We start from the raw sequence: 18,681 nt of genomic DNA on the forward strand, positions 1-18,681 counted from the left end.
CTCAATTGCAAGCTGGGCTCCCGTGTCCTCTCCTCCAATGTCAAGATAACTGGCGCATGATCTGAAAATGAGGTGCCAGCGAGAATGCCGACGGAGCCCCCTCGCTCCCCTAACCAGTCGCCCACATAAAAGCGATCAATCCGTTATAGATTAGTCCCTCCCTGCCGGCGATCCGACCGAGAGAAACTAAGAATGTCCTGAGAACGGGAGAAGGCCCCATGCTGCCATACATCAGTGATCCTCAGTGACATGCAAAACCGGTCCCAAGCTGCAAGCTTCGTGCCGTGCATTGTAACATGACTGCCTCCCACCCTATCGGCCGGGTCCTCAAGCATATTGAAGTCTCCCCCGACACACCAATGTGCGGCCTCTGGCAATGCATCCGTAACATGAGTCCAGAACTCTGCTCTGGCACTAGCATGATTGGGCGCATAGACGTTGAGCACGCCCAATAGCTCATCATGCATCCTCAGAATGACATACTGTGCTCTACCAGGCACAATGATCCCTCGATCCACAATGGCGTGCCGCCATACATCTGCAATGACCATGCATACTCCTCCCTGTCCACCCAAAGGACCAAACCCTGCAGACCAAAAGGTGTCCCATCAACCAGGCATCACCGAACCATATCTCTGGATCCTGCTCTCACCCAAGTGGTGCTCCTGCATCATCAAAATATCAATGCTGCCACCAACCAGGCATCTCTGAAGCTCTTGCCTCAAGCAACCACGAGAGCGTATAAAATGTGCTCCGCCAAGGCCTTGTACATTCCATGAGATGATCCTCATGGATGACCTGCTGAGGTGGATGCTGTCTCAGCCGTACGGCGGGCCTTCGCAAGCGGCTTGGATGGAGAGTAGTCCCCATTCCAGCGGCTGCGAATCTGCCCACCCGGTGTACTGCAAGAATCACGGATCAGGCGCCAGTGGCTGTGGCCCATGGCGACTGCCTCTCGCTCTGACAGAGCAACCTCGTGTATACATACATATCCAGGGTCGCGTGCTAAATCTGCCACTATGCGAACGACCAAATGACGAATCCCTGAGGCATCCACACTCCCGGGATCCAAGAAAAAATGAGCCAACTCCCATAGTCGGCCTATCACATCTGTCACCTCCAGATCGCTCACATGATGACAAAACTCAACTGCCTGAGTCTTCAAAGTGCTAAGAGCGAGCTCTAGAGTCCACTCCCAGTCGCAAGGGCCACAAAGAGGGAACGAGAAGGCCACCGCTAAATCTAGTGCCTCCTCCCCGCGGGCCGGAGGTATCACTACATGAACTCGGATGGGTGCTGGCTCATGGGGGCCCTCTGCTCCAAAAAGCCGTGTGAAGGCGTAATCAAAAGCCTCCGAGCGCTGTCTAATGCCGAGGCGACTTAGCCGACTGCGGATAGATGATATCCGTGAAGCCCGAATCGGCATGGTAGGCCTCCTCTGAGGTGCTCAAGCGAGGTCGGTGCTCAGCGCCCTCCGGACTGCAGGTGAACGCTAGGGGACTGCCAGGGCCTTCCGGGAAGGTGAGGCGGGCGGGGGGGGGGGGGGGGGGGGGGGAGGAGGGGGGGGCAAGGGGGGTGGAGAGGGAGCCGTTGCCGAAACCGGAGCAGGGACGGGAGGAGGCGAGGGTGGAAGTGAGGCGGTGGGGGGGGACGGGGGTGGGGGGGGTTGAAGGAGGGGGTGCTGGCATCTCCTGGTCCTCAGTCATCGCCGCAGGGGTCTCCTCCTGGAGGGGAGCAAAGCTGTTCCTCACGGGAACCCAGCGAGGCTGAGACTGTGGCTGCTGCTGCAGTGGTCTCTGGGCGTGCTGCTGTGGCTGTCTCCCTCGACGGCGCCCCTGTCCAGGTTGCCACTCCGAGGTCTCTGTGGCCTGAGCAGGTGTCTCGGAGGCAGCCTGCCGAGCCGCATCTGTGGGCGGGCCATCAGGGGCCTGCTGCTGTGGTGAGGGTCGGGGTCTCCTGCGAGGGCAGGCCTTGGCCAGATGATCGACCTGCCTGCAAATGAAGCACTGGTTCGAGAGCCCTGAGAACTCCACTCTCTGATCAATCCATCCCCCCCCTATCCTAGGTAGCTGAATGACCTTAGGAAGGGAGGAGATGTCAGACACCAAAACTCTGACTGAAGGTAGCCCAGCTGCTCTGGCCACCGCTGAAGCTGCTGTGGGGCTAGTCTCTAGTACCGAGCCCACCAATGCTCCTAGCCTAGAGAGGAGCGGAAGATACTCCCGGCGGAGTCCAAGGAAGCAAACTGTAACATGAAAAAGGCGCTCTCCCTGCTCAGCTGCTGGGTCAAAGCCATGCTGCCAAGGTCTGAAGAAAGCCCGACCCCCCCTGATGTCAAGGGGACTCATGGCAAGGACCTTGGCCACGCTCTGGGCGGTCTCGAACTCGATCTGGTAATGTCCACGGCCCAGTAGCTGGACGTCCAGGATCTTGTCCACATCTGCAAGAAGGCGGGCCTGGAGAAGATCCCGGATCTCCTCTCTGCTGGGGTGAGTGCCGACTATACGGCAGATGGTGGAATGAGCCTGGAGGCGTTCCACCTCTGCGGTGAGGCTCGCTTCCTCTTCTGGCGAAAGAGAGAGCCTGGTGGGGGTGTCCTCAGGGGCGGGCGAGGGGGCTGCGGGGGAGTCCCTCTGAGGCGGGGCAGGAGGAGCCTCCATCAGAGTCTGAAGCTATGGCGAAAGCGGAGATCCTACAAGAACCCAGCTGCACACGGAGAGGCGGAAGACGAAGGCCGGAGAAATGCATCACATTCAACTAAGAAGGGTTTATGTAAATCCGGAATAATCAATACTGGTCCTGATACGATACAAGCTTTCAACTTATGGAAAGCTCCCTTCTCTACATTCCACTTTAACACAACTTTCTTCTCAATGAGATCATTCAAAGGTGAGGCAATCTCAGAAAAGTGTCTGATAAACCTCCTGTAGTATGCACATAACCCAAGAAAACTTCTGCCAACTCTGGCCAATCCCGAATAGCTTGTATTTTGCTTGGATCTATATGCACCACATCTTTGGATACGATATGACCAAGATAATGAATCTCAGATAAGAAGAATTCACTCCTCTTACCATTTATGTAGAGCTTATGCTGTCTAAGCTCTTCAAAAACTGTCACCAAGTGTTCTCTATGCTCTTCTTCATTCTTTGAGAAGACAATGATGTCATCAAAGAATGTGCCAATAAACTTCTGGTGTTTCTTGAATATGCGGTCTATCATTCGATTAAAAGTGGTGGGAGCATTAGTGAGGCCAAAAGGCACTACCAAAAACTCATATAGCCCAAAAGCAGTTTGGAAAGCTGTCTTATGGACATCATGAGGTGCCACTCTGATTTGACGATAGCCTCTTTTGAGATCAATGCGCAGCTAAAACAAGCAGCTCCTCCCAGTTTATCCAAAATATCATGTATGTGTGGAATAGGGAACCTGTTCTTAATTGTGATTTTTTTCAAGGCACGATAATCCACACACATGCGGTACGAACCATCCTTTTTCTGTAACAATAAAACTGGCGAACAATAGGGAGAAGAGCTAGGGCGTACTAGCGCTTTCTCAAGCAAGTCATTAACTTGCATCATAATCTCCTCTTGCTGACTGGCACTCACTCGAGAAGGTGGCCTATTAGGAGGAGAACTACTCGGAATTAGATCAATACGATGATCTTCGGGTCTCTGTGGTGGTAACTCACCAGGCAAAGCATCACGAAAGCAATCTCTAAAACCATGTAAGAACTTTAATCTTTCATGCGTCAAATGATCCACATTTACATTAGTTTGAGCATGTTCAACTTCATCTCTGACAAAAACCAAGTAAGAACAAGTAGACTTTTTCATTACTTTGCGAATTTGTACATGATTGACAATAGGTATGGTCTATGCAAAAAGGTAATTTTCTTGGACTTATAGTCATTCTTCGTCTCCATACGAGCATGCCAAGGCATTCCCAACAATACATCACATCCCGTGAGTGGAGCAACCAAAAAGCTCTCATGATCTAGATAGCCCTCGATAAGAATGCGAAGTTTCCCAATGATAGGAGTTACATTAACCCCTTTACTAGCAAAAGCGGCATCAGCATTCATTTGCATACCATAATCTGATACATTTAACTCAATTGCAGGAGCCATCTCTTCAGAGATGAAGTTATCTGTGGATGCATCATCAAAAAGGAAAAGAGCGGGCTGATCCTTCTGTTGCCCCAAAGCCTTGCATATGGTTCTGCTCTCAGCAGGCTGCCCTGTATTTTCCTGAACATTGCGAATCACATTCACATTAGGCTTCTATGCCTTGTCCCCTGTATTCTTGGGATTCTTCGGATACTTAACATACAAGTGGTCCTTACTGCCGCATCCGAAACATTTCCCATCTCGTACATACTCAAGCCTCTGCTCTTTGGATAGCCCATGATCAAAGAACTTACTCCGCGGCTTCTTCACATTCTTAGCAAAGTTTGGTGGCAAAAACTGTGCATAAAACTACCTCTTAAAATCAGTCCAAGAGAGAGTGCAGTGCCATCCATCCAACAGCTTGGCCATCCACCAATCACTGGCCGTATCTGTCAGAATACGCAGCGGAGATGATGACCATATCTGGGAACACAAGAGCAAAACACATGCAGAAAAAATACAGCACAAGAGAGAGAGAGATAGTTGTGTAACTCTGCTCTATATACACAAGAAGATCCCGGAGTATGATACAGATAATGGTGGGGAGCATGGGGCCTATTTATATGCCCCATGTGAGCAGTCGGCCTGCTGAAAAAGCACTCCACGACTGCATCAGCAGTCGGCCAGCAATACAGAAGTCCACAACTGCATACATCCAGTCGGCCAGCAGTAAAATACTCCACGACTGATGTCTGGGCAGTTGGCTAGCCACACGACTGCAGAATGGGCAGTCGGCGAGCCACCAGAGTCTTTTGCCAACTTCTGGCATCCCTCCACACCACTGAAAAATGGGGAAAAATAGGGAAAAAATACGAGGAGTGAGGAAAAATGATAAAACACCTCATAAGGGCGGGCACACCCACAACAAAGGCCCTGGTGTATAAAACTAGACAGGAGATGACTTCTAACACCCCCTCTCAGCTCCTGGCCCTGAAACCAACCACAGGGAGCTGGGGTGCCGCCTGAGCAAATCCTGAGATAGCAACTTCGTGAAGAGGTCCACCGTACTGTCCTCCGTCGAACAGAACTCTACAAGATGTCATCAGCAACGATATGTTCACGAACAAAGTGCCTCTGGATGACCATGGGTTCCTCCAGTGGAAGCCCAAACTTGCAATGCAACCTCTGCATCCTTACCACTTCACAAGCAGCATCACAAAGAGCCCGGTACTCTACCTCTGTCCTCGACAAGGCAAAAGATGACGGTCTCCTACTGCTCCGTAAAACTGCTCCTGGGCCTGAAGTAGATCTCCTCGTGTCCGGATCTCCTCCCCAAACTGAGTCACTCCAACCGTGGAGTCATACTCCATCCAACAATCCCCCTCCTGTGTACAAGAATCCATGATCCTTAGCATGCCGCAGAAACCACAGGAAACGCAACCCTACCTCCCAAAGAGTCATCTGCAACCATGAGCTCAACTGCCTCATCAGGAAGCTCCCGTCCAATCTGGTGTCCATCAACCAGTTCAATGAACCATTCTGCTTCTGAGTCAAAGAGGCATCACACTGCTCACAAGGATCAACACCTGTTACGGTGCACAAACAAGTCTTGGAAACCTGTTGAAGACCACGCAAGGCCTTCTGAAACCTGTCAACCACCCCCTCTGAATCCGGAACCACTTAGCCTGGAGTATGCACCTCCTTCTGCAAGTAATCAACTGCCACCTGCTTGGCTTCCCGAAAGGTCCCCGTGGAGAGAACATCCTCATCTACTGGAGGTTCTTTGTCCCGAATACTACGAGACATCAGAGCATAAGTGACCTGTTTAGTTTCCTCTGACTGACGAACACAAGAACTACCAACATCAGTACTGGAAAGTTCCTGCCAAATGCTACCATCTACTGGCAAGCTATCCACCATTTGGTCCCGGAAAGCCTGCACCTGCAGCGTATCCACACTTAAGTGGCCATTAACAGACTGCCACTCATCACAAACCTGAGGACCTGGGAGAGAGAGTGCTGAAAGCTTGTAAACTCCATTCTCCACTCCGCCTTCCCAAACTACCTGGCCTGTTGCTTTGTCTCGAAGAGCAACAAAATGCTCATCAAACTCCACCGGTACGCCAGTCTTGCAAACCTGATGCACTGACAACAGATGAAAACCAAGTGACGGAACATACAACACCTGGGAGGAATGCTTCCCCCCTCTTCCATTGGGAACTATCTCCATCCTGCCCTCACTGTGAACTGGGATAGTGGATGTATCCCCAGTAAGAATATGACCAGAAATCTTGCAGAAATCCTGTAAACCGGAACGGGAAGGAGTCATGTGCCTGGAAGCACCACTATCTAGAATCCACTCCCGAGTATCCGTTGCGGAGAGTCCTCCAATCTCCTCCCTGCCCGAAGAAAATGAAACATCGGTGTCCACCACCTCCAGGTGCACAAAAGCTGGAGTCTTCATGATTGCTGCTGAGGAATCTTCACCCTTCTCGGTCTTCCGCTTGGGACACTGCCTCCAGTAGTGGCCTTTCTCGCCACAATCATTGCAGGTCCTCTCTGCCTTTAGTTTCTCGCGGTCAGTTATGGACTTCTTCTCAGAAGACTTCTCCGATGAAGCCTTCCCTTTGCCCGTGTTACGGCCTTTCGATCGTTGGCTAGTTAAGGCCTCCGTACCTCCACCCTAAGGAGGGTTCGTGAATCGTTCCTCGTGGTCCAGGACCATGGGCACAAGCTCCTCCCACGTGATGGTGCTGAGCCTGCCACTGGTAATCAAAGACCAGTAAAATGCTGAGTACGAAGAGGGCAAGTGCGACAGCAACGTTATGGCCATGTCCTCTGACGATATCTCCTTCCCAGCCTGAAGAACTTCCTGCTGAAGAGCCTGCAGCTTGTTAATATGCTCCCGCATCGTCGACGACTTTGCAAGGCTCATAACCCGCATCTGTACTTCCAAGGAAATCCTCTTCATGGGCGATACCCTATTGTTAAGAGAGGCCAAATGCTGCCATATACCTCTGGCCAGCGTCATATGCTTTACATGATTGATTACCTGCGGTGTGCAGTTGAGAAAGATAAACGAACGGACCCTGGCGTTGACACGATCCCACATCTGTGTCTGAGCCTCCCGGTTCTTTCGGATCGGCGGTAACTCCCCTTCCTCTACTTCCGGCCGTGGAACCCCAACAACGATGAAATCAGCGAGGTCGTAAGACCCCATAACAGATTCCATCATAACCTTCCATATGCCGTAGTTGTTCCCGTCCAACTGACGGTCCACCGGGAACGTGGGGAGTGTCGGGATCTTCACATGCCTCTTGGCCATCTCATACAGATCTGCCATTGCGGGGATGTACTCTGAAAAGGGTGGGTGGGTGGGAACAAAGAAGAACTAACACCTGCAAGTGGCTGTCCAGCAAATCAGCCCGCCTTCCTCTTGCTTCTCCTCTTCCCGAACAGCCCCGTACGGTCCACCAATCTTGCTCACACTGTCGCCAACCTGGACATTTCCCAGTCTGAAAGGGGTCTGGTGGACTCCAGGATGTTTAAATATTTGGAAAGTACAAGCTTTGGGAATGGGGGATCATCCTAGAAAATGAAGGACCACACTCCTAAAATTTAGGAGAGTTGCTATTTTTGGCCCGACTCCGATGGAAATTCTGCTCGCGTCATTACATCTCGAATTGAGCAGATACCAAGAGTTGGCAAAGTGCCTATGACACCAAGAGTTGGCAAAGTGCCTATGACAGTATGTCTACCAGTTGGGATATTTTTAGAGATAAAGTTTATGGAAAGACCCATCTCTTAGATTGGGGACATGTGGCAAGAAAGTGGACCAAAGTGAGACAAGTGGCCTGACACTTGTTAGAAAGTGGATCAAAGTGAGACAAGTGGCCTCACACTTGTCACTTCAGCTATTGTGTGGCTCTCCACTTGTCATTGTAGCCTTCTCTTGCCATTTTAGCTCATGGGAGGCCCAAATCTATAAATTGGAGCCCTCTCTCTTCATTAATGAGGCTCTCTTGCTGCACACTAGCCCCTACCACCGTTGAAGGCTGCCCTAATGATGGCTACTCTCTTTCTCTCTCTCTTGAAGGCTGCCCATGAAGAATACCAGCTGTTGGGGACGGTTTTGGAGGCTTCCATCGCGAAGAAATACTGAAGGCAAGGGTATTCAATCATTTATTACGATTTCTAGTCATTGTACTTGTTGTACCAGCATTTGTACTTGCTGTACCAGCCATCGTACCGGCTGTACCAGCCACTGTTCTGGCTGTACCAGCCCTTGTAGTGGCTGTACCAGCGATTGTACCTACTGTATTGGCCACTGTACCTATTGTTCCGGCTGAATGGAGAGCTGAACTTGTTGTACCAGCTCTATTGCATGAAGACCCGTGGTTTTTGGGGAAGAATCAGTACCCACACAGAGGTATATGGATTATGTTGTTGGCTCGGCATTTCTACAGCCTATCTTCCGGCTTGGTTGCCTCGTGTTGGGTTGTGTTATGGCATTTGTATATGGATAATCCGGCATCTCCCGTGGGGAGAGTAAGGCCCTCAAAGCTTGTACATGTTATTATTCTCCTTGAGTAATAAAATACTCCAAGGGGAGGGTCGGCCCATTGCGACCTCTCTGCGGTGTCACACGTGCAAGCTCCATTTTCAGCATTTGTGGATGTTTTGTCCAGCTTTATGTTTTATGCAAAGTGATGATAGATATGTGTTAAGGCTGTGGCCATGTTTAAATGTTTTAATATGCATTGATGGTATCAACAAGTGTGTAAAAGACCCTAGTCCCCCGGGCACACCCGCCGCGAGTTAGATTGGTATCAGAGCATAGGCTTTCTTGGAAGCGGAGGCTTCCTTCTTTCAATAAGGAAGAGAAAATCTCAAGTGGGGACCACACTTACCATCATTGCTGTTAAGCATGGCCAGCCGCTTCATAGCTTATGAAGCAAGAGCATGAGCATTAGACAGCATGTTGATCTAAGGATTTATGAATTCACAGAATTTTATCGTGGAAGTGTGAAGTTGGCTTTATGTGCACACGTTTAGCACTCTTTCCATATGGATATTGTGGATTATATTATCAAGCTTACAGGCAAGCTATATGGAGATATATCTGGGGATATCTTAAGGATATGGTGAGGAGATATTTCTTTTGGCTTCATGACCAACCTAGCAAAGAACAGCTAAGTATACTTTGAGTTTGCAAAGTTGGTGCTTTGGCTATTTACTATGAAGTGTTTTTGATGTTCACTAACCCTTGTATAGCTATGCAAGGAGAAAGGTGTTGTTGTTTGCCTTGAGATGGTTTCAGGGAAACATTGTTTATGGCTCCCTTTAATGGGATGAATTCTTTTCATGGTTTCCTTTATTGGGATGGATTATATCTATGGAGATTTCTTTCTTGGACGCGATTTATATAGATATTGGGCTTCACAAGCAATTTGTATGGACAAATCTGTCCGAGTTTATAGAGAAGAAATCTTTGGATATCTCATGGATATGATGCTTTTATGGATAAAGTCCACCTCTACTCCAAGGTGTGTGGTTAGCACGGAGTATGTGGTAAGAGTTATGATATACAGGTCTATGGATTCCTGGACTTCTTTTCTAGGGATTTGGATCCATCCTCAGGATTATGGATTATGTTTATGACTCCCTTTTACTACGATGGATTATTCTTTAAATCTCCCTTTATTTGGGATGCATTGGACTTATGGAACTCATGGTTCACATACCTTGTGTAGTGTTCTCTTGTCCTACGTGCACTCTTGAAGATTGTTTCTACCATGTGAGGGTGGAACGATAGAGAGCAGATGGAAGGGAACATGGGCACTTCAAAGGGTAGTGACAAGCACAACATACCCTATGTAGTGTTCTCTTGTCCTACGTGCTCTCTTGAAGATTGTTTCTACCATGTGTGGGTGGAACAATAGAGAGTAGATGGAAGGGAACATGGGCACTTGAGAGGGTAGTGTGAGTTGGTGGCCGAAATGCCTACAAACTATTGGTGGCCGAAATGCCTATAAACTATGTGTAGCAGAAATGCTTATGGAACACCAGGTTATCTATGCCTGCGAGTGATTGTTTTATCTTGTTACTTGAGCTCACCTCTCATCCAAGGTGTGTGGTCAGAGTACCAACACGGAGTGCAAGTGGTAAAGTGGACATGATGGGACTTATGTCTATGCCAAGGGTCATGTGGACCGATGTCTTGTTGGCAGGAGACTTATTTTGTCTCGCCCATTTACTTGGGACATGGATTATGATATTTGGACTTATGGGACTGATTTGTCTTGTCCATTTACTTGGGACATGGATTATGATATCTGGACTTATGGGACTGTTTTGTCTCGCCCATTTACTTGGGACATGGATTATGATATCTGGACTTATGGGACTGATTGGTCTCGTCCATTTATCTTGGGACATGATTATGATATCTGGACTTATGGGACTGTTTTTGTCTCACCCATTTATCTTGGGACATGATTTTGATATTGGTATTATGGAGATTTATTTAGTCTCGCCCATTTCTTTGGGACATGGATTCTTCAGTTATATTGGATTTTTGAGACTGTCTCGTCTCGCCCAATCTATGGGACATGATTATATCTTGAATATATGGCTTGAAGCTTAAAGTTGCGGATAACTTTTAAGAAGTTAGGGAGGATGTCACCAACCTGACATTTCCCAGTCTGAAAGGGGTTTGGTGAACTCCAGGATGTTTAAATATTTGGAAAGTACAAGCTTTGGGAATGGGGGATTATCCTAGAATACAAAGGACCACACTCCTAAAATTTAGGAGAGTTGCTATTTTTGGCCCGACTCCGATGGAAATTCTGTTCGCGTCATTACATCTGGAATTGAGCAGATACCAAGAGTTGGCAAAGTGCCTATGACAGTATGTCTACCAGTCGGGATATTTTTAGAGATCAAGTTTATGAAAAGACCCATCTCTTAGATTGGGACATGTGGCAAGAAAGTGGACCAAAGTGAGACAAGTGGCCTGACACTTGTTAGAAAGTGGATCAAAGTGAGACAAGTGGCCTCACACTTGTCACTTCAGCTATTGTGTGGCTCTCCACTTGTCATTGTAGCCTTCTCTTGCCATTTTAGCTCATGTGAGGCCCAAATCTATAAATTGGAGCCCTCTCTCTTCATTAAGTGAGGCTCTCTTGCTGCACACTAGTCCCTACCACCGTTGAAGGTTGCCCTAATGATGGCTACTCTCTTTCTCTCTCTCTTGAAGGCTGCCCATGAAGAATACCAGCTGTTGGGGACTGTTTTGGAGGCTTCCATCGCGAAGAAATATTGAAGGCAAGGGTATTCAATCATTTATTATGATTTCTAGTCATTGTACTTGTTGTACCAGCATTTGTACTTGTTGTACTTGCTGTACCAGTCATCGTACCGACTGTACCAGCCACTGTTTCGACTGTACCAGCCATTGTACCTACTGTACTGGCCATTGTACCTATTGTTCCGGCTGAATGGAGAGCTGAACTTGTTGTACCAGCTCTATTGCATGAAGACCCGTGGTTTTTGGGGAAGAATCAGTACCCACACGGAGGTATATGGATTATGTTGTTGGCTCGGCATTTCTATAGTCTATCTTCCAGCTTGGTTGCCTCGTGTTGGGTTGTGTTATGGCATTTGTATATGGATAATCCGGCATCTCCCGTGGGGAGAGTAAGGCCCTCAAAGCTTGTACATGTTATTCTTCTCCTTGAGTAATAAAATACTCCAAGGGGGGGGGTCGGCCCATTCCGACCTCTATGCGGTGTCACACGTGCAAGCTCCATTTTCAGCATTTGTGGATGTTTTGTCCAGCTTTATGTTTTATGCAAAGTGATGATGGATATGTGTTAAGGCTGTGGCCATGTTTAAATGTTTTAATATGCATTGATGGTATCAACAAGTGTGTAAAAGGCCCTAGTCCCCAGGGCACACCCGCCCCGAGTTACACACACAAATCCCAAGAACTATCTAGAGCCTAGGGCTTTGATACCATGTCAGAATACGCAGCGGAGATGATGACGAGATCTGGGAACACGAGTAAAACGCATGCAGAAAAAATACAGCACAAGAGAGAGAGATATAGGCGTGTAACTTTGCTCTATATACACAAGAAGATCCCGGAGTATGATACAGATAATGGTGGGGAGCATGGGGCCTATTTATATGCCCCATGTGAGCAGTCGGCCTGCTGAAAAAGCACTCCATGACTGCATCAGCAGTCGGCCAGCAATACAGAAGTCCACGACTGCATACATCCAGTCGGCCAGCAGTAAAATACTCCACGGCTGATGTCTGGGCAATCGGCTAGCCACACGATTGCAGAATGGGCAGTCGGCGAGCACTAGAGTCTTCTGCCAACTTCTGGCATCCCTTCACACCAATGAAAAATGGGGAAAAATAGGGAAAAAATACGGGAGTGAGGAAAAATGATAAAACACCTCATAAGGGCGGGACACCCACAACAAAGGCCCTGGTGTATAAAACTAGATAGGAGATGACTTCTAACAGTATCTTCCAAGTGCATGCCCACATGTCGCAGCTTAAGACTTCTTAGTGAAGTCTCCATCACAAAAAGCTATATCAAATTGCCTGACAAAAGAAAGAGCCTTTGTAGTATCCATCTTTCCATGGAAATTTTCAAACTTAATGTCAAGCCCCTGTGTGACTAACCAGTAGGTGACTAGCATACCATACTCCATCAAGCAAGCCTCAGTAGGTTGTGGCTAAGCGATGTATGCATTTTTTCACTGTTTGGGAAAGTGCATCTACCACTAGGGGGGCTGTCTTGAACTCTGCCAGGACGATAGGGTGTGGTACTGATTGTTTGGTCCAGATCATGCGAGAGAACATCAAGTCTCTCAATCCTCCTCCAATCCTCATCGCCAATGTCTGACCCAAGAGAAAGGGACCCCAGAGATTACCACTGGGTGTCGAAAAGCTATTCCTTAGTGCTAGGTTCCTGGAAGTGTGTTTGAAATTAGTGTCTGTGGAGGAGGGCTAGTGCTGTATAGCCTCTTGTCGATCTGACTTGGGCTGAGCATAAAATTGGGCCAGAGAAGGTGGCTCCCAAGTATACATATGATGTGAAAATATCCACAAGGTCTCCCATGTAGGTAAACTGATGCGTAGATGCTACTGAGTGAGGTTTTAAAGATCATAACCTTGGTCTTTCCAAGGTTAATTACTGCTCAAAAGGGGTGTGAGGCATCCAAGTGCCTCTGTAATCCTTCGGTTGAATCTGAAATGAGTACTATATCATCTGTATACAATAGGAAGGGTAGTCCACAACTCTATGAGTGGTTTATATGGTGTCCACACTGTCCTGTTTGTAAACCGGCCTTCAGAAAGCAAAGGGCGGTGAAACAAACACTCGCACATAAAACACTTCAACACCATTGAGGACCTAGAAAAGGAAAACAAACAGGGGGAGCTAGAGTGCTCCTGCAAACAGTACACGGACACCGATTGGCCCCAAATCGCAGTGGCGCCCCTTGCGGTATTTCTTTAATTGAATATAAGAGCTTTGATTACAATATAAGGTTGGTAATTCAGCCGTCCTAGTAGAACTCCTGAAGCCTGCAAAGAACCTGCATCTGGCTTCTTGTTCACACGGCCTCCACAAATAAATCCAGCCATTGTTCACATCGAAAGACTCTTCTCACAATGAGTCTGCATACAGAAGCTTTCTCCCATGATCAAGGCTGCCACAACCATCCATAGCCTCTCACACTATGAACAGCATCACACCCTGACCCATCCAGTGCTTCTGCATCACAACACAGACTCCCAAACTGTCTCTCAAAAGAGTATCACAGCACAGCATACCATACAGTTGACACACCTGTACAAACCCGCTCTACCTTCCAAGGGTAAATCCATCTCTGTCATGGATTCCCTGTCCCCTGTCTAATCAGTAGCAAGGCTGTACCATACATGTGTCCATTCCTGTACCTTCTGCGTGCATGTGACCTATCTCCTGGAGAAATCCAAAAACATGTCTCTTCGAGAAAACCTAGGACCTGTTTCCACATGAAACCCTTAGGCCTGTTTCCCTTTGAAACTTTTGTCCTGTTTCCCATACATCTAGTTACCTGTTGCCTCATGAAACATCTGGTAACATAGAGATGCCCATAGCTGTAGGTCCCTCTGTTCCTTTCTAGCAGGAAGAAAGCAATCTGCTCCATGAGCACGCAGCCATGCGAGCTTGCATCACTCCCATGCCAAGAAACATAACCACAAGACCTGTACTTGCAGTCAAAAACCCAAGCACATAGCTGAATTTGCAACCAAACAAAAACAGCCCATAAACTGTCCCAAAACAGTCCCGAATCAAAGCATAGAAAAGCTGAAAGTTCCATCAGATGAACGCCATCGACATGATGTCTATGTTCATGGAAAACCAACCTCTGTCCACCTTTGTATCAAGAGAAACCAGCCCCTTTCCACTCAGGAGAAGAGCACGCAACCCTGAGCGCCTGCAGTCTAGCCCTCCTGTGCACCAAGCGGGAGAGAGAGAGAAAAGAGCATGGGCCACAGCTTCAGCCCTCCCACTACTGTTTCTCCTGCAACTTGCCACCCTCTACAAGGGCTTGAACAATCCGGTCGGCCAACAGTCCTGACCACATGGAATCCAAGGCTGTACTTTTCTGCAGACCAGCCAGCCGCCTGGAGAGAGAAAGAAAACGCATCCTCCAAGAGCGAGCGAGAGAGAGAGAGAGAGAGAGAGAGAGAGAGAGAGAGAGAGAGAGCGCTGCAGTCTGCCAGCTTTCCAAAAAGGGAGATAAAGAGTGGGTGAGCTTGCTGAGCTGTGCGCTGCCCTGCAATCTGCCCACCTGCGCTCCTTGGTGACCAGCCGTCAAAGAAGAAGCACCCCCGTCTGCTGGCCCGACTTGTAGCTAGAGAGGGAGAACCTCCACATGCTGTTCAGCCCCCGTATGCCACCTGTAAACAGTCCGCCTGCCTGCAGCTCAACTCTGTCCCTCTGTCCAGCCCACGTGCAGTCCATCCACGTGGAGGTTCAGGCCATCAGTTGCGACAGAGAAAGGCTCCTTCAGAATCCAGCAGCCTGTATGCGCCCTGTTTCCAAAAAAGCTCTCCTCTCTCATGCGCTGCCCGCCAGCCTTCCTCCTTCCCCCAAAAAGCACACGTGGCCCCAAAATAGCATAAGGGCCACGTTTTTTTTAATGAAAGACTTTTAAATGATTTTAAAGGTTTTTAAACCCTTGAAGCTAAAATTTCTTTGCCCCCTTTCACACATGGGGTTATCCACACATGGGCTCCCTTTTTGACTCCAACCTGATGCCATTCACACTGTCCACCATGTCCCCGTGCACATCTGCATCTTGTCCAGAGAAAAACACAGGGTCGTGACATACCCCCCTCTTGAAAAATGGCAAGCGTCCTCGATTGCACTCAATGGCACAGTAAAGCATCTCATGAGCAAAGATACCCCATATGGCAAAAACAATGGCCTTCCAATGCATCTGGATGATAGAACAATCATCCTGCACAATAAGCCACACTGTCCTCTTGCTTGTTCCTTCAGAACCTACAGCAAAAGTCTAAAACCAAATGGAAACACGTTAACTGTGTTAGCCAAAAACAAAACCATGCATCATTCTACATATGACACACATATGCATTCGCAAACAATATGCTCCTCAAAATGCTCTACCTACTCCAAAGTAACAGTCTAAGGGCTGCTCGCAAGCCTTACGCCCATGGGCATCCCGCAGGACCCACGACTGATGGTACAACATGAGCATATGCAAGCACTCAATGCATCCAAACACTACATCCAGTAAGTACTTTCCCACATATGTCTCATGGCCATCCCGCAGGAGTCACACCCAGTGGTGCATCCATGAACATAATAAAGCACTTGATGTATCATACCAACATACATGCAGCACTCAACACAATGCAGAGTATTTCCCAATGTATTCTCAATGATACCAGGATCCAATGGCACCAGAATACAAAAATACCTCTACCTCAAAAAGTGAATGCATACATGCACAAACAGAGTTCGATCCATATTTCCATGAACCAAACCAACTCTAGGACTGCTCGCAAGACTTATGTCCTCCATAGAGTTATCCATAGTTGCAGTTAGAGTTCCAGGTGCGCGCGACTGTGAACCTTACTCAACCTTACCATCATCTCATGTGTCTAGAACACAAGGTCATAGAAGTCCCATAAGCAGATGTACTGTCAGCCTCGGTACCTTCGGGTGAATACAAAGATGTCACCAAGCGACTCCTAGATGACAACTCAGCCTGTCTGTAACAAGGGAGCGGAGGTGCTACCCTCCTCTTGAGCATCAGGCAATGCTCTAGACCTATGCTCTGCTGAACCTGAATGAGCCGTAACAAGAGTCGACTCCAACTCATAGGCATCAAGATAAAGCTGCAACTCCTGAGGTTAATCTGCTAAGTCACCCTCCTCCATCCACTTCGCATCCATCAGTGAACCTCCTCCATCCACTTCGTATCCATCAGTGAACAGCTCTTGAACTTCACAGGATAGCGATGGGAAACTTTACCCTGTACCTTTCTTTTCTTATGTGCCAGTAATGCTCAGGAATAAGAACCTCGTCAAGTTCCTCCACTTCCATCTGAGCCTCATCTGATACATCCTCAGGCACCCAAAACCTGCTTGCACTCCACCTAAGTGATAAGCACAAGTCCTCGATGAAGCATAGTAGATCACCACTGCTAAACATAGAAAGAATCTGTCTTCCGAACCCATGAAGCCTCTATGAAGATACCACCGGTGACAAACTGTCGAAAGCCATAGCCTTCAACGCATCTCCTGCACCATAACACTTCAACTGCTTCTTGTTCCTGGCCGACTACTTCTTGTCCTTGGTGTCTTTTCTCCTGAACTTCATCTTCAGCTCTTGCTCTTCACCTCGTATAGGCAAAGACACAAAATCCTGTACTGTGTCCTGCACTTCCTTTTCACTTTCCTCATGTTGAAGCTTTTGATGTGACTCTCATGAGACAACCACGAGCTTGCCCCCTTAGGAAAGTTAGCGATTGTCCCGACCAAAGCAACCACGGACTCGCTACCTTCTGCTTGCATGTGACCTATCTCCTGGAGAAACCCAAAAACATGTCTCTTCGAGAAAACCTACGACCTGTTTCCACATGAAACCCTTAGGCCTGTTTCCCTTTGAAACTTTTGTCCTGTTTCCCATACATCTAGTTACCTGTTCCCTCATGAAACATCTGGCAACATAGAGATGCCCATAGCTGTAGGTCCCTCTGTTCCTTTCTAGCAGGAAGAAAGCAATCTTCTCCATGAGCACGCAGCCATGCGAGCTTGCATCACTCCCATGCCAAGAAACATAACCACAAGACCTGTACTTGCAGTTAAAAACCCAAGCACATAGCTGAATTTGCAACCAAACAAAAACAGCCCATAAACTGTCCCAAAACAGTCCCGAATCAAAGCATAGAAAAGCTGAAAGTTCCATCAGATGAACGCCATCGACATGATGTCTATGTTCATGAATAACCAACCTCTGTCCACCTTTGTATCAAGAGAAACCAGCCCCTTTCCACTCAGGAGAAGAGCACGCAACCTTGAGCGCCTGCAGTCTAACCCTCCTGTGCACCAAGCGGGAGAGAGAGAGAAAAGAGCATGGGCCACAGCTTCAGCCCTCCCACTACTGTTTCTCCTGCAACTTGCCACCCTCTACAAGGGCTTGAACAATCCGGTCGGCCAACAGTCCTGACCACATGGAATCCAAGGCTGTACTTTTCTGCAGACCAGCCAGCCGCCTGGAGAGAGAAAGAAAACGCATCCTCCAAGAGCTAGAGAGAGAGAGAGAGAGAGAGAGAGAGCGCTGCAGTCTGCCAGCTTTCCAAAAAGGGAGATAAAGAGTGGGTGAGCTTGCTGAGCTGTGCGCTGCCCTGCAATCTGCCCACCTGCGCTCCTTGGTGACCAGCCGTCAAAGAAGAAGCACCCCCGTCTGCTGGCCCGACTTGTAGCTAGAGAGGGAGAACCTCCACATGCTGTTCAGCCCCCGTATGCCACCTGTAAACAGTCCGCCTGCCTGCAGCTCAACTCTGTCCCTCTGTCCAGCCCATGTGCAGTCCATCCACGTGGAGGTTCAGGCCATCAGTCGGGACAGAGAAAGGCTCCTTCAGAATCCAGCAGCCTGTATGCGCCCTGTTTCCAGAAAAGCTCTCCTCTCTCATGCGCTGCCCGCCAGCCTTCCTCCTTCCCCCAAAAAGCACACGTGGCCCCAAAATAGCATAAGGGCCACGTTTTTTTTAATGAAAGACTTTTAAATGATTTTAAAGGTTTTTAAACCCTTTAAGCTAAAATTTCTTTGCCCCCTTTCACACATGGGCTCCCTTTTTGACTCCAACCTGATGCCATTCACACTGTCCACCATGTCCCCGTGCACATCTGCATCTTGTCCAGAGAAAAACAAAGGGTCGTGACATGTTCATGGGTGCCTGTGTCTAGGTGCCCAAAAAACGCTACCCAAACTGGCCCAAACTCCGCCCAGAACTTGCCCTTTTGGCAGCTCTA

General features: G+C 48.4%; 1 protein-coding gene across 1 annotated transcript in view; it reads left to right on the top strand.

Annotated features, from left to right (window-relative positions):
- Window positions 1-18,681, top strand: part of LOC147620907 (large ribosomal subunit protein eL20z-like) — a 95,098-nt gene that overhangs the window by 20,441 nt on the left and 55,976 nt on the right. The window lies entirely within an intron of this gene.

Source organism: Cibotium barometz, chromosome 31 (assembly GCF_041138505.1).
Source record: "Cibotium barometz isolate CiBa-2024 chromosome 31, ASM4113850v1, whole genome shotgun sequence".
Classification (NCBI taxonomy): Eukaryota; Viridiplantae; Streptophyta; class Polypodiopsida; order Cyatheales; family Cibotiaceae; genus Cibotium; species Cibotium barometz.